The 14,816-nt window shown below is 44.7% G+C and overlaps 1 protein-coding gene across 1 annotated transcript in view; it reads left to right on the top strand.

Annotated features, from left to right (window-relative positions):
- nlgn1 (neuroligin 1) overlaps positions 1 to 14,816 on the top strand; it is a 224,612-nt gene continuing 209,796 nt past the window's right edge. Inside the window, exon 1 of the mRNA XM_015360880.2 lies at positions 1 to 1,020. The gene's annotated coding sequence lies outside the window, so the exon portion shown is untranslated. The remainder of the gene's footprint in view (positions 1,021 to 14,816) is intronic.

Here is a 14,816-nt window from a genome sequence, read left to right on the forward strand (position 1 = left end):
GAAGACAGCGCCTTGCTCTCAGTTACTAGTACTCGTGAAGCTGAGAGATGCGGCTTTCTTTCAAGTTTTCGATTTATACCGACGATGCTTTTCCCCTTTTATCATCCCCAAAACTTAAATCTTTCCTGCGGCACGCAACGCTCTGCAGTCCAGCTCAACCCAGTGGAGGAGAGGAATTACCTCCGTCAGGACGGAGATGCGCAATTGGCACCGTCGGTTGTACAAGTGACTTGGTAAGATACGCTTTCTCTGAACCCCAACCGCCCGTCGCTGCATCATTTCAACAAGCTTCATGTGAGATCTCTTCCCCCTTTTAAACGTCATGTCTGACGCGCGCCCAGCTCGGACCCCATCACTGTCTCTGCTCAGAGTCCCAGCTTTTCACCGCCGGCCGGCGCAGAGCCGCTGATCGTGCCTGCGAGAGCTGAGGAAAGGTTTTTATTCAACTTGGGATCCGGAGGTCTAACATTTGGCGTGTTGCTGGCGTCTACAAGAAGGAAGGAGAGATGCTGTATGCCTCCACTGTGCGTCCTCTTGCTACCTATTTAGCTAAAGAAACACGAACTCTCCACCCTTAACGGTATCGGGAAATCTTGACGGCGTCGTAAGAGACAAGGAAAAGAAATCTCATCCTTTGCCACTTGACACCCACACCCGCCCCCTCTTCACCAGTAACCCGCGCAGTGTTAATAGCGTTTCAAGGCGTATGCGTGGCTAATTCAGTATTTCACGCGGCTGCGCGGGATGTCTGGCAATTAAAACGACATCGTGGATTTCCTGTCGACCTGTCCAGGCGTGCTGGCGCACCGCGAGAGAATAAATGAAATTTAAACGCAGGTACAAGTCTTCGCCTCCACGGCGCGTTGAAGAGGCTGGAATACACCTCTCCAGTGACCTTATCCGTGATTTTATTTCTCTTTCCCTGAGATTACGGCTGTGTATTTGGATTGAACCAACATTGTAAATCATTGCATTCCTATATGCCCCAGAGCTGAACACTTCTTTAAAGTTTTTGAAGAGGTAAGATCTGATCCTTTATTTCCTAATCTAATGCCGTTGCGTTGAAGGAGGACTACGTGAGGGTACTGTGGCTGATTTCTAACGCGTGGGTGTCATACAAAGCTCCTTTTCACCGAGAAGATACCATGGCACAAATGCGTAAAAAAATGAATGAAAAGGGTTTAATAAAGTGCTGGGCTCAGTTCTTTTTTAATGTGTGCAAATCTGTGAATGCCTTTTGCGTTTCCTGACACTAGGCACAAAGGATGCATAGTGTATCGCTCTCCCGAAGGCTTGGCACGCATTTGTGATTTTATATTCAGTGCATTACCAGGAGAAGGAGCGCTCCAGCCCAGAGTGCCGATCCAGCTAGTAGCTCCGTGAACTTTAAAAGAAATTGACAAGGCGTGTAGTGAGCACTTTGAGAAGAGCCCTGAGCCCCGGTTTACACCCTGAGAACCCCTTTTTAGACCATGTTTGCGGCAGCAACAGCCGACATTGTTCACAGCCGCCAGTCTGACAAACTCGCGGTCTCTTGCGTTCCTCTCCAGGTGACGGAAAGCTGCTCCGCGCAAATTCTCTCTCCCGGTTTCCCCTTTGGAAAGCGGTGATTCCTTCAGGGCTCACTCACACCGCGCGATCTCCGGGTGCAAGTGATATAGTCTTGTCTGTAATCTTCCTATATACAGCCCCTTTCCGGTAGTGGCTGCTTTCACGAGGTTAAATTTGAGGAGTAAAATGAAGTATAAATTTGAGACGGCAAACGAAAAAAAAAGCATAATTTATACGACAGGAATTACAATCATGAGCGTTTTGTGAAGTACGTGTTCTAAGTATAAACCCTAAGTTATTTTGACTCACGTTTGGCTCTGGAAAATATGCCGATTCTTAAAGCTTTGTCAGATTATATTAACAGACTGAACAGGAATTTGAAACAAATCATTGTGTATTATCAGAGGTTAAGTAGTGTAGCTCATTGTAAACTCACTGTAAATCTCACCTTAAATAATCGACCTGTAGGAATAACCTGCAGGTGGCAGAAGAGCTCAAATTTCTCTTGGCCAGCTTGTTCAACGTGTTACACAACTGACAGCGCTAATTCTAATTGAAGTTCCGTTACAAATATATATATTTCGGGCAAAGGTACAACAAAAGTACAGCATTGGTGTCATCTTCGTACTTTAAGGCATCTGTTTGGAGAATAATCATGCTGCATGTGTTCAATATATGTAAAAACCAGGAAGCACAGTACATCAGTTTATACAAAATATTCGTCTGATTCACGGTTACGTCAAAGCAAATTCCCAGTTTACCCCGGTGCGCTACAGTTGGTTTGGAAGCAGTATGTGCTGCAGAGAGAATCTGTCGGGGTCTGTGTCCGGAGCCGGGAGACGCGAAAGATGAGCATCGAGCCAACTTCTCGAAGAGGTTAACGTGCAGTAAATTCCCGACACTTTTTTTTTACAGAATAACATAAATAAAGGTTATAATGCATTATACCACAGTGCATACGGCTCGATTTATAGCTGCTGTGCTCGTATTTGCCATTCCTGAGCAAATTTCATGGTTTATAGGGACGTTTATTGCCTTCTAACGAAATGATGGTGACACGATTCGCAGAAAACGCTTCATGAATAAAATCAGCGGCTGGGAGAAAGGGATTTCTTCCAGCCGGTTTCTGGAGCGGCCTGCAGTGTAGAATTCCCATACAAAACATGAATAGAAACTGTATTTTCAAACTGCTTTAACTTGATGTTTATGATGTATATAATAGAGAAATATCTATTTCTGCCGATGAGCATCCCACTATGGAGCGGACGACTGTGGCCTGTGTACTCGAGGACAGTACCTTGCCGACTCCGAGATGTAGGATTTTTTTTATTTTCGCTCATTTTGTACGCTGCATCAGCGGGCATTGAGAGAGAGAAAAGCCGGCGCAGTCTTTGCCTGCCTCTCGCTGGAAGCGTGTTGGACTGTTTGCATGTTCCACGAGGAACGTAATTAGTCGCCTTATATGTATAATAATTGTCACCAGCTGTGCAATTAGACAACGTGATGGCAGACAGTTACCGGGTCGTGGTTTCTGGTTCACGGATGCCTCCGCTAGCACTGTAAGCACAAAAAACTACAGTGTATTAATCTGTGAATAAATGAAGTATAATGTATGCATTTCCATATATTGACATGAGGTTAATTGTTTTGTAGTTTTTGTCCATGTTCTAAACTTTTGATACTCGTATATTGATTTTATAAAAAAATAAATAAATGACATGCCATGTGACTTGAACGTCTGTTACAAAGGAATATTGGGGAAAATATAACACTTACTGTATGTCAAAATGTTATCCTTGCTATGGAAAGCAGTTGCATGATTTCGGGGTCATGCCCAGCTGCTTGACCAATCAGGACTCCTTTGTTTTTTCCTTGACATGATGACGTTCTGTCTCTACCGGGGCTTGCTGCGGTGTGTACAGACTTCAGTACTTGCAGCGAAAGCTGAAAGGCGCTGTTAATACCTCGCAATTAGCAGAGCCAGTTGGAGTTGTTTTCAGTGACCTCCTGGATTTTAAAATGTATTCCCGCCGTTTAACGTTGCTCAAGTCCTCTAACCTTCTCAAAAGCAACATCTGTTGCCCTGTTTGCATTTCAAATTTTCTCTCTCCGTCTGGGAGTGTGGCCATGAAATGGCAAACTGCTCATTAAAGAGAGTGCAGTTTGTCAACAGTTTGAAATGTGATTGGTTTTGGATTGTCTAGGGACCCAGTTGTCCAGGCAGGTGTGGAAGTGAGCCGGGTGCTGAGAATTAGTATTTGGAAACTTACCATCAAATGCTAAAGGACTGACAGTATTTCTGGATGCTGAGGTTTTGCATCGAATGGATACAAGTGTTTTATTTTTGAGGGCTGCTTTTAAATGAATGCAACTGCAAAAGCTGCAGCACATCGAGCTTTACCATTCTCGAGCCCAGGCCTGTTGAGAAACAGTGTTGGCCTACAGCGTGGTGCCCCCTATTTATGTGAAACATCTGGAAAGATGCCTGGTGAGCTACTGTATTCAGCCTGATGGGAATGGTTTTAAACAGCTGCAAGGAGCTGAAAGAGAAAAAAAAACATCATTGTCGTGACAGCAGGAGACCTGTTGGGAGTCTGAAATGAATGTCTGTAGGAAGAAAATATATTGACTAAAACAGTCTCCTCCTGATTCCTTGGTAATAATTGATATTTCAACAGCAATCCTGTGACTTGCTTAGTTCTATTCTTGTTCTGTTACAGCCTGTAGAAGGCAGGTGTGCTCACTGTGACTAGGCCTTTACATCTGTTCCACCCCTCGATTTCACTGGGTGAAGCCATGTTTTAATACAGAGAGCAGTCACACAGAAAACAACCTGTTAAAGATGTATGTACATGTTTTAAGGGAAATAATGACCATAATCTACAGGGTGCCTTGAAACCAATTACAGAATTCAGCCTTTAATACTGAAGTACAGTACATGGCTTTGCTTTGGATGTGTAGTTATAACAGATTCGGGGTTTTACATGCACTGTGTTCAAAATGCATTCTGTAGTTGGACTGATGTGAGCAGGTGTTTAAGTACAGTGTCTACAAATGAACACGTATGAGCTTTTCCAGTTTTGCTTGTTAAGGAGCCCCATCTCCCCTCTGCTGTCACGAGTTCTCCTAAGGACAGCTTTCGTTAAACATTTACTGTATTTCTTGGAAACCTGTCGTCCCAGATGGAGCCCCATGGCTTCTGCTGTGTGTTCGTGTGCACAGTCCAGGAAGTTTTGTACAGCCTGGTGCACACGGAGGAGTGCTGTATGCTAACCAGCAGGGGTTCACTCTTGGAGACCCTATGATCATTAATCATCCCTCTGCCACTGGGCTGTGGGTTTGTCTCTGAACACTTGTTGTTACGCTTGCAAAATCATTGCACTTCGACATTTTCTTTCCTGCATTCTTTTATTTTCTAAAACATTTGATTATTTTTTACATTTGTTGTAACGGGGGGGAATCCATCCAATTGTAACAACGATTTAAAAAATGTTACGTATTTGCAGTTCTCAGTACAAGAGAAAAGGATACTCACTTGTCTGTGAAACTCTGGTTAATAATGGTCAATTGCTTCTGCATGAGCTCTTCAGTGTGGCAGCTGAGGCTGTTCCTGCTTTTCATTTGCTTGGCTGTTCCTGCTCATTGCATATTAACATCTGTTTGTAAATGTGCTCTAGATGCATTAGCTGGGTCCCATTCACTCTGAGTGGCACAGATAATTCATTGCAGGCGATGCTTTAATTGGCATCGAATCTCGTTACAATGGCTCTGAAGCTGCATTAAAACGAACCCCTCTGCTGCCATCACTTTCGTCCTCTTTCCAGTTTGATTGTTATTGCTTTTGACTTGAGAGGAGTTCGTGTGCGTTAGCCATGGAGAAAACGCCCATACTTTCTGTTTTATTTTTTCTTTCCTTTAATTCAGTACTGCCAGTGGGTGGCATGGTGACCCTGTTAGCCCTGCTGCCTCACGCCTCTTGGGTCCAAGATTGGAGTTTGGGCGTCTCCTCTCTGGAGTGCCTGGTGTGAGTATGGGTCCTGTGATGGACTCGTGTGCCTTCCAGGGTGCAGGCCTGCTGTCAGCCCTCTACCTGCTGGGATAGGCTCCCGTCCACTGTGACCCACTAGGAATAAACCTATTTTTGAAATGTCTGCTGTTAATTAGCTCATTTTGCCATTACGGCTTCGCGGAGTCACAGGACAGAGTCATGTCGACTTCTCACACACCATGAACCTGGCAGGGAGGAAATCCAGCTGTGTCAGTTACTAGCGCTGTTTACGGGGCCAGTCAAAGACGAAAATAAATGTTAACTTCAAAGGTTCAATTACATTTCTTTGGCAAGAGTATTAAATTAATTGTAATTTGTATTCAAACTGCAGAGTCAAAAGGATTTACTGTACTTTTTTTCTGGGCCTTTAAATCAGCTGTGGTTAGAATTTATTTTAATTTGTTAGAGTTGGGTTTTCCCTTAAGGGGGAGAAAAAACTGCCATTGAGGAAAAGTGCATTCAATTCTGAAGAAGCGTAAATTGAAATTTAAATATGTTTATCACATGCAACACAATATATCAAGGCAGTAGTGCATCCAACACTGTAATAAGAGGCAGGGAGAAAGCAGTGTCTTAAGTCAATAGATGGACTTGGTGTGCTTTTAAACATAGATATTGTAACGCATATGGCTGACATTAGAGGTTGTGTGAGCCGGCTTACCAGTGCGGTGACGTCACCGCCCTTCCCTGTGAAGAGCAGGGACCTCACCCGCCAGGCTGACAGGAGATTTCCCTTTAGCTCAGCTGGCTGGGTCCCTGTTGAGTGATGCTGGAGGCCCGGGTTCGAGTCCCCAGAGGTGGGGGGCAGTGGCGAGGGCGCACACCCACGTGAACCTGGTGTGAATAGCATGTGGAGTTGATAAGGAATTTCTGTCATTGGTTTAAAAATGTTTTTTTATACAAGAACTTAAGGAATGTAAAGTAGTAAGTAAGGAAGCAGGAAGATGCTGTTGTTTTAGAGCAGATACAGAATCCAAGGCTAAACTGTTCATATTAGAAGATACTAGGGATTTTCATTCAAATATGGATGTTGCTATTTTTATAAAGGCTAAAGATATTAAAGATCTATAATCTTTGTGACCCTGTTCTTGATATCACTGGAGCAGAGATGGCAGAGTTCCATTTCAGCATCATTATAGATGGGGAGTCTTTGGTGCTAGCTCTCAGGAAACATAAAATACTGAAGTGACATCCCATCTGGAAACAAGCTGTACACTGTGGTCTCTAGTCACAGTACAGGAGTTTTTCCTGAGTGAGCAGGGCTCTCCCGAGAAAGAGGAGGAAAGGATGGCTGTCTGAAAGCAGTCAGTGGAAGTATTCAATTTGCATTTAACATCAGTTGCCGTCCTTTGTGAAGTATTGCCGTATGTTTCAATGCTGACGTGTGCCTAAATACCCCTTGATTTCTGTACGATAATAACAGCTTTGAGCAGCTGTTTTTTGCTGTGACGTTTTCTGTAGAAATAAAAATTGACATCTGCGAGATGACAAAGAGAAATTGAGAGCACCGCACTCAGGGTGTGCCCAGTGTCTGAGGGCGTCAGGAGTCAGGAAGAGGGATCAGGAATTAGGCTTTTCTCCGTCAAGGATGTGGAATGGAAACCTGTGACATTGCCGCTGGCACAGTGAGAAGTGCGGCCTTCTGCCTCTGCATGGGCATCAGAAATCTCTGAGTACATGGAGCCAATTGCAAACATTACATGCTTTCCCCGACGTCTGCCATGTGAAGTAAGAATGCTGGAGGTGCAATGTGCTTTCAGGCCTCTCAAGCCACGGCTCCCTGGGCCATCACCCCCGACTGACACCCCGACTTTCACATGAATCGTAACCCCACCTGTCACCCCCAGCTGAGATCTCGCCCATCACCCCCGGCCAACACCCCGACTTTCACACGAATCGTAACCCCACCCATCACCCCCGACTGACACCCCGACTTTCACATGAATCGTAACCCCACCTGTCACCCCCGACTGAGATCTCGCCCATCACCCCCGGCCAACACCCCGACTTTCACACAAATCGTAACCCCACCCATCACCCCCGGCCAACACCCTGACTGACAGCCCCGACTTTCACATGAATCGGCACCCCGCCCATCACCTCCAACTGACACCTCGCCCATCACCCCTGGCCAACACCCCGACTTTCACATGAATCGGCACCCTGCCCATCACCCCCGACCAACACCCTGACTGACACCCTGCCCATCACCCCCGACCTTGTGCTATTAGCGATTAGCCAGTCCTGCTCTTTCTGACATGGGAAATAAGATGTGAGGAAATAAGAAGTAGCACCTTCCTAGAGCTCTTGGGTGTGATATTTTTCTTGTCTGAGTTTAAAATTAACAGTATACAACATTTTTATTGACATTTCTTTTGCAAATTTGTTAAACTCTTTCTTCGATGGAGCAGATATTTTCAAGCTCTGTTGTGTTTCAAAGAATGATGAGCATGGGGATGCTGAAGACTGACAGCATGAAGTCTGAATTGCTAACCCTGAACACGGTGTATTACACAGTGCTACTGTATATGTATTACTGTACATTTTTGCAAGCTTATAATAGTGGATGAGCATAAAAGAGGATATTTTTGATCTGATGAAAAAGGCTTTTAATCTCATGTTTATAGGTAATGATAAAATATACTCAAGTGAGCACTGTAATCCATCTCGGCATTGAAACTGAGCTCTAATAAGCCTAATTCAGGATCTTAGGGTTTATCTCTAGTGTTCAGGAAGAGCATCATTACTTTAAATGTAATTATTCTAATTGTATATACAGTAATGCTTTGCTAATGTAAACAATGCATTCTGTAATTTATGCATTTTCTCCAATTTGCAAGCATTGTACTTTTTCTGAAGAGGTTTGTGCTGTAAACATTTCTGTTGTGTTATAATAGCTGCTCTGTTTGACTACCCAGCACAGTGCTTGTGCTGTGGCAATCCCTTGTGTTCACGGAGTCTTTCCTCTCTTGAGGTGGAGCGAAGGCCGAAGACCGTTAAAGACGAAAAAGCCATTGAGGGTCAACAAGAAGGAGCTCCCTTAGCACCTGAGCCAAGCCTCCACTTTAGGAAAAAAACAACTTCTTTTTATTCTTCTTCTAGCCTTTTAGGACTGCAAGGTTCACGGCTTAAACTTGATATTCTTAATCTTTTATTTAAAGGGAAATGGGCATTAGATGCATTTAATGAGTCTTTCAGGGACCCTGGTGTCTCACTGGCTGGTGCATGCAGAGTTTCAGAGGGAGGTCTCACGGGGAGTTTAGGATAGGATAAGATCACTTTATTGGCCATATGCAAGTTCTTGCATTAGGAATTCGTGTTTTCGCATGCCCCAGCTTGCTCTCCATGAGACACACAGACAGGGAGAGAAGTTTGGGGTCAGAGCGCAGGGTCAGCCATTTATACAGCGCCCCTGGAGCAGCTGGGGTGAAGGGCCTTGCTCAGGGGCTCAGCGGAGTAGGATTCCTCTGCTGGCCGCAGGATTGGAACCAGCAACCTTCCAGCCACAGTCACAGATCCTCAGCCACAGTGAAAGTACTAGAGGTAATTTAGACAAACTCTGAGGCCTGAGGCTCTAAGGGACACATGAGATGTTGTTCAGAGGCCAAAGCACATCTCAGGACAGGGGTGAGACCCGTTGGCCAGAACAGAGGATCCATCTGTTAGAAGCCTGGCAAAACCGAACTGAATTAGGTATTATAGCCTAACAAACGTTCCTGCCATTGCATGTAAGCTCACGAAGAAATACCTGCAATGAAAGTGGGGGTTAAGTAGTAAAGGTACGGAAATTGAAATCAGGTCTTGCTTTGATAACCCGCTAGAGTGCTTGAACAACCAACAGCAGGAATCACATCAAGCGTTTGATGTGATATACACTGTATGTTATATTCAGATTTTCAAAAGGCTTTTTATTAAAGTTCATCATAAAAGATTAATTCTCCAATGACAGTTTCTAGACTTGTAAGGAAATGGGTGTGCAGTAGACTTAGAACTGGTTATTGTCCGGGAAACAGAGGATACAGATAAGGCACAAACGCTCAGACTGGGGTGATGTAATTAGTGGAGTCCCTGAGTATTGTATTAGTCTGTATCTGTACAAGGACTGCTGCTCTTCCTAATTTATACCAGTGGTTTAGATTTTAGGATTATTAATAAATAGGTTATTAGGAGGATTAACTTTGCAGAAGATGCAAAGGAAATTCAAATTGACCAAATTCAGGACTGGTCAAACACCTGTTACATTACATTTATTCATTTAAACCATTAAAACCGTTATGGTATTATACCAGAATACCTTGTAAAACCAGAGGCAGGAAACACTTCAGAATAAGGAACTTTGGACTGTGTGGGAGTAAGGAACAAGGTACCCAGACAGGGTATTTTTAATGCCCTGGCAGGATGAGACAATTTAGCCACTAGCAACCAAACGGGCTAGATGAGCTGTGGCCTTGTCTTGTCCAGATTCCATCTTGTTAAAGATGAATTTGTGTTTGGAACAAAGGGCCTGAAACATGGGTGATGCTTCAGGAAGTGGCAAGATGAGACCCTCAGATCACGAAGTTCCCGGCAACAAAACGTCTTCCCTGCTTGTTGACTCTTTTGTTGAATCTGAATGTCTTCAGTATGACCAAAAAACAAGTTTGTGCATTGTCCTTTATCTCCCAGTTTTTAAGTATCCAAGCTGTGAAGTGATGGTTGCAGAGATGTTTGTTAGTGTATCCATTTTGCAAATTAAAATTAATGTCGATGAGCTCCAGAATATCGTCCCTGCCCAACTTTAGATGCATATGCCGTACGCCGAGAGTTTTCATAGTGTGGAACTTGGTGATGTTTGCTAAGACATCTGTCAATATCTCCTAATTCCTGGCGTGTTTCTGCATCAGTGCCCAAGTCCCGCAGTGTTACCTCACTCATTGTGATGCAGACCTTCATCTACATCCTGAGCACAACCCTAAACCTTTTTCATATCTACTTAATTAAAATCTCAAAATCCATCCTGCCTCACAATAAATACAGAAAAACAGCAGAGGAGAACCATGTGCCGAAGTAAATGACAGAGTGTTTGTACAATCTATGTTCTTTACTGAAGCCTGTTAGAGTCTTTTTGATAAACAGTGCTTTTACACAAGCCCAGAATTAGCCCCTTCTGAAAGAAAATAAGAAGCTGTAAGAACAGAAACAAAGACAAAGGAACTTTGGTGCATGTTGGTGATAGACAGACATCTGCTAATCGGGCTGTGACAGCTTGATTTCCTCTGTCAGAAAAGTGATGGCCCAGAGTTTTTCACCGGTGTAAAAGCTCCAAATTATTTCAGGTATCTCAGGCTGTGTTTGTCTTCTGACACTGTAAGTGACGGGAACAGCAGAGGCAGGAGAAAATGGGAAATAGTTGCTGAAACCACTTAGTGTTCAGCCATATCCCTCCCTCTGTCCGGTCTGAGTCAGCTGAGTGGCTTTGTTCCACCCATGTGTGTTCTGGTGGGGCTTTTCACTTGCTTTTTGAGGTCTGGATTCAAAAAGTGAATTCTGTAGAACCCCACCCGGTTTTATCTTGCCTGTCTGAATCATCATGAGGCCTAGAATAATATTGGAAACAAACTATATAAGGCTCTCCATGGCTTGGCACCTCAGTACGGGTCTGATTTATTATCTTCCTCACCTTGTAGCCTTAGCCTGTCTGACTCTGGTTTACACTTTGTCCCCCAAGCCCGTCTACACTCTAGGGGTGACAGGGCTTCTCCTGCTGAGCCCCAGACCTCTGGAATTCTATCCTCAAGGATATCGGAGAGTCACCTTCCCTGAGTGCCTTCAAATCCAGGCATTAAAAACCTTCTTCAAAAGGCGTTTATTTGATTGGTGTCTGTCTGCCCCTTGGATTCTAAACCCTTGTTTTGTGCTAATTCTGTTATCTCCTCTCCTTGTTTTTTCATACTGCAAAGTGGTTTAAGAAGCTTTTAAAGGCACTATATAAAAGGATGTGTGGTATTATAAAATTAAATCTTTGAAATTTCACATAGAAGTTGTTTGTTTTGGATACAGATATACAGTTCTATCTATTGGCATGTTTGTATTTGGTTGTCTTGGTCGTTTTCATGTTTTCCCTGTTATTATCTGAAACTCTACCTGTGGAGGCTGACCTGTTAGTTCAGTTTTCCCACCAGCAACAACCTTCTGGAAAACCATCGGGTGTGCCAGGACCAGGAGTGAGGATCCTTATGCTACAGGCACTGTTAGAACTGCTGATGCCGATTCTTTGGTAATAAACCATAGCGTGACTTGGGTTACATAAGCCTTCAGACTGCAGCCCTACAGGCCTCTCCTGTCGGGTTGCTTGACCGTCTCTACGGGGAGAATGACGTGCCCTCCTGAAGGCACCTCCTGCAAATCTCTTTATTCTCGAACAAGAAGAAACGGAGAAATAAACAAAAACAAATGCGCAGGGCCCTAAGACGGCCTCTTTCCTGGAACTCGGATTTGATGCCCCAAGCACTGCTGGCACACAGCAGCGGAGTCCAGGGCCCGGACTAGCTCCTCGGAGGGTGGGCTCCTCTGCACCATGTAAGGAGATTCGGGTCCTGCGAAGTTTTCCACGATGCCCATGAGTGGAATGGCGCCTGGCTGCCCTGGGCTTCTCGGAGGCTCAACAGCGGCCCTGGCAGATGCACAGCAGCGCAGAGGCCAAGAGCAGGACTGTAGAAGAGGAAAGAGGGTCCCTCTGCTGCAGTGGCCATTGTTGCCCTGCTGACAAGAACAGGAGTCGCCGCCCAGGACTGACTCGGTGCACGTGAATTCTCTGTCTGTGTCGGGTTTTGCTTTCTCAAAATGCATTGTCGTGGTATGTATTGGTGGTGCTGCTATATTTGTTCTTCAATGCCATTAAGGCATTAAGATGCGGTGGCCCAGTGGCGGGTTTGCACAGTTGTAGCAGGAAGGCAAACACTGTTGTCTTGCCTTGCCTGCGTTTCCAGGACCTGCTCGTTTAGAGATGGTCCAGCTCACGTGGAAGTCAGCCAGCAAGTGAATCGCATGCCAAGCAGGACATTGCCAGCACCCTCCGGGTACAGAGTGATTCACCGAGGTTGTGCGGTGTCCAGACTCTTGAGATTGTGTCAGTGGTGGAATACTAATATTCGCGTGAACATGCGTTTCTGGTTTCTGGGTGTGAGCATGCGTGTGGCTCTTTCAATTGCAGCCGTTCGGAAACTGGGGTGAAGACTGGGAGATAAATCAGTCTAAAATAAATCATTAAGAATGAAACCTTGTTGTTTATTAATACAGAAAGCTCCTAAGAGTGTGCCAGCAGTGCTTTGAAATTTTTGTCTCTTAATAGTATAAACATTATGGAGCATAATCTCTGATAAATGCATAGAAAATGCATTTTGACAGTGTCTGGGATGCAGTCAGAATCTGCTTCCTGCATTGCAAGCACTGGCTTTTAAAAAACATTGTGTAATAATTCTTTTCAGAGATGGGCTTTAACTTCATCAAAGCTACTGATAAATTGTAGGTAAGCTGGTAAGGAGCCAAAGAAAAGGCCCCGACAATAACAAGATTATGTTTCTGGTGCTTGTATGCACTCTTTGATATGACTTGTAGTTTCAGGTACGTTGTGTGCTTGGGATATAAGTAATGTTTTTGTGCTGGAGCGTGTCAGCAGATGATAGCTGAGCTGACGATTTTCACTTTAAGTGCAAGTTAGGCAGATTCTTTGCATGTCCAAACAGCTGAGATGCACCCATAAATAGCCAAGGAGAAAATGTTATGGGACAGTTAACTCAAAATTCAGAATTAATAAAATGGATTTAAACACTGTCTCATCTTCTAAGCCTTGTGTTTGGTTGTCATGTGAAAAAAAACATGCACATTTGAAATTCTGTTAGTCTTTCATGTCTGACTGAGACCAGAACTTGAGGATGAGAGCGTGGACAACATCAGAATATCTAGAATATCTGAGTTGTAAAGGCCAGATCTCAGATAATACTGCTAGTTTTGCTGGAGAACAAGTTCAAGTTCACGTTTGTTTGTCATTCTAGCCCTATTGAGTCTGGTGCAAATACAGACAGGACACTGACATAGACATTGTAGACAGGATACAAATAGTGCAAAGTGCGGATAGGGCAAATACATAATACAATATGCACAATGCACTGGGGGGATTTAAGCCCTGTTTCTGGAATTGGGGTGGGTACAAGTAGATTCCAGGGTGCTGAGGAGCCTGACAGCCTGCAGGAAGAAGCTGTTACAGGGTCTGGTGGAGCTGGCCTGTACCCTGCGATATCTTTAACCAGATGGTAGGAGGGCAAAGAGATTACGGGAGGGGTTGTGTAAAGTGAGCCAGTCCAGGCTCCCGTGAAGCGTAGTTCAGGACCCTATGCAAATGGCATAATCCGGAAGTAAGTGGAGAAGGACAACAGGGAAAAGAGGTAGAGGATCAGGACAGGTTGACAGAGGGGGCGTGACGACGGTGATCCGGTGCTCAGGGGGCGTGGGGCAGGCAAACAAGTCCAAACAGTCCAAGGGAGAAATCTGGGGCGCAGTCCAGGGTCCAGGTGCTGGGAGAAACATCCAAGACAGACAAGGTTAAAATCTGGAATGGGATCTGTAACAGGAACAGGGAATCGGGAAGATCAAAACAGGATAACGAGGCCAAGCGCTCCGAGAACCTTGACCCAGGTCGTCAGGATGCTGTGATGAAGCCGATGCCATTGGGTCTCTCCTGGACCTGCGGGTAGGCGGGCTTCCGGGCGTCCGTCTGCCAATGCTGAGCCAGGACTAGTGAGAGTGCCAGGCTTAAATAATGACAGACTAAACAGGGGGCAGGTGTACGCAATAAACTAAAATACGAAAGGGTCAAAGCGCACTTAAGAGGAGGGATGACGATCCTGACAGGTGGGCGGGGTCATCTACTATACTGGATTCCCTGTGTAAGCAGCGTTTGTGATAGGTGACAGAAATGGAAGGGAGGGAGACTCCAGTGATCTTTTCAGATGTTTCCACAATTCGTTGCAGGGTTTTGCGTTGCATTTTCCAAACCAAACAGTGAAACAGCTGGTCAAGGGTGCTCTCAGTGGTGCTTCTGTAGAAAAACAACCTGAATGTTTTGTTCTGTTACATCTGCTTTAAGGTTAATTACCTTGCTAGATGGATCGTAATGTGTTAATACCCCTAAGGCTCTTAAACAAACATCCTGCTGTATTTATTACAAGAGAACGGAAAA

This window comes from Lepisosteus oculatus, chromosome 13, assembly GCF_040954835.1.
Source record: "Lepisosteus oculatus isolate fLepOcu1 chromosome 13, fLepOcu1.hap2, whole genome shotgun sequence".
NCBI classification, from domain to species: domain Eukaryota; kingdom Metazoa; phylum Chordata; class Actinopteri; order Semionotiformes; family Lepisosteidae; genus Lepisosteus; species Lepisosteus oculatus.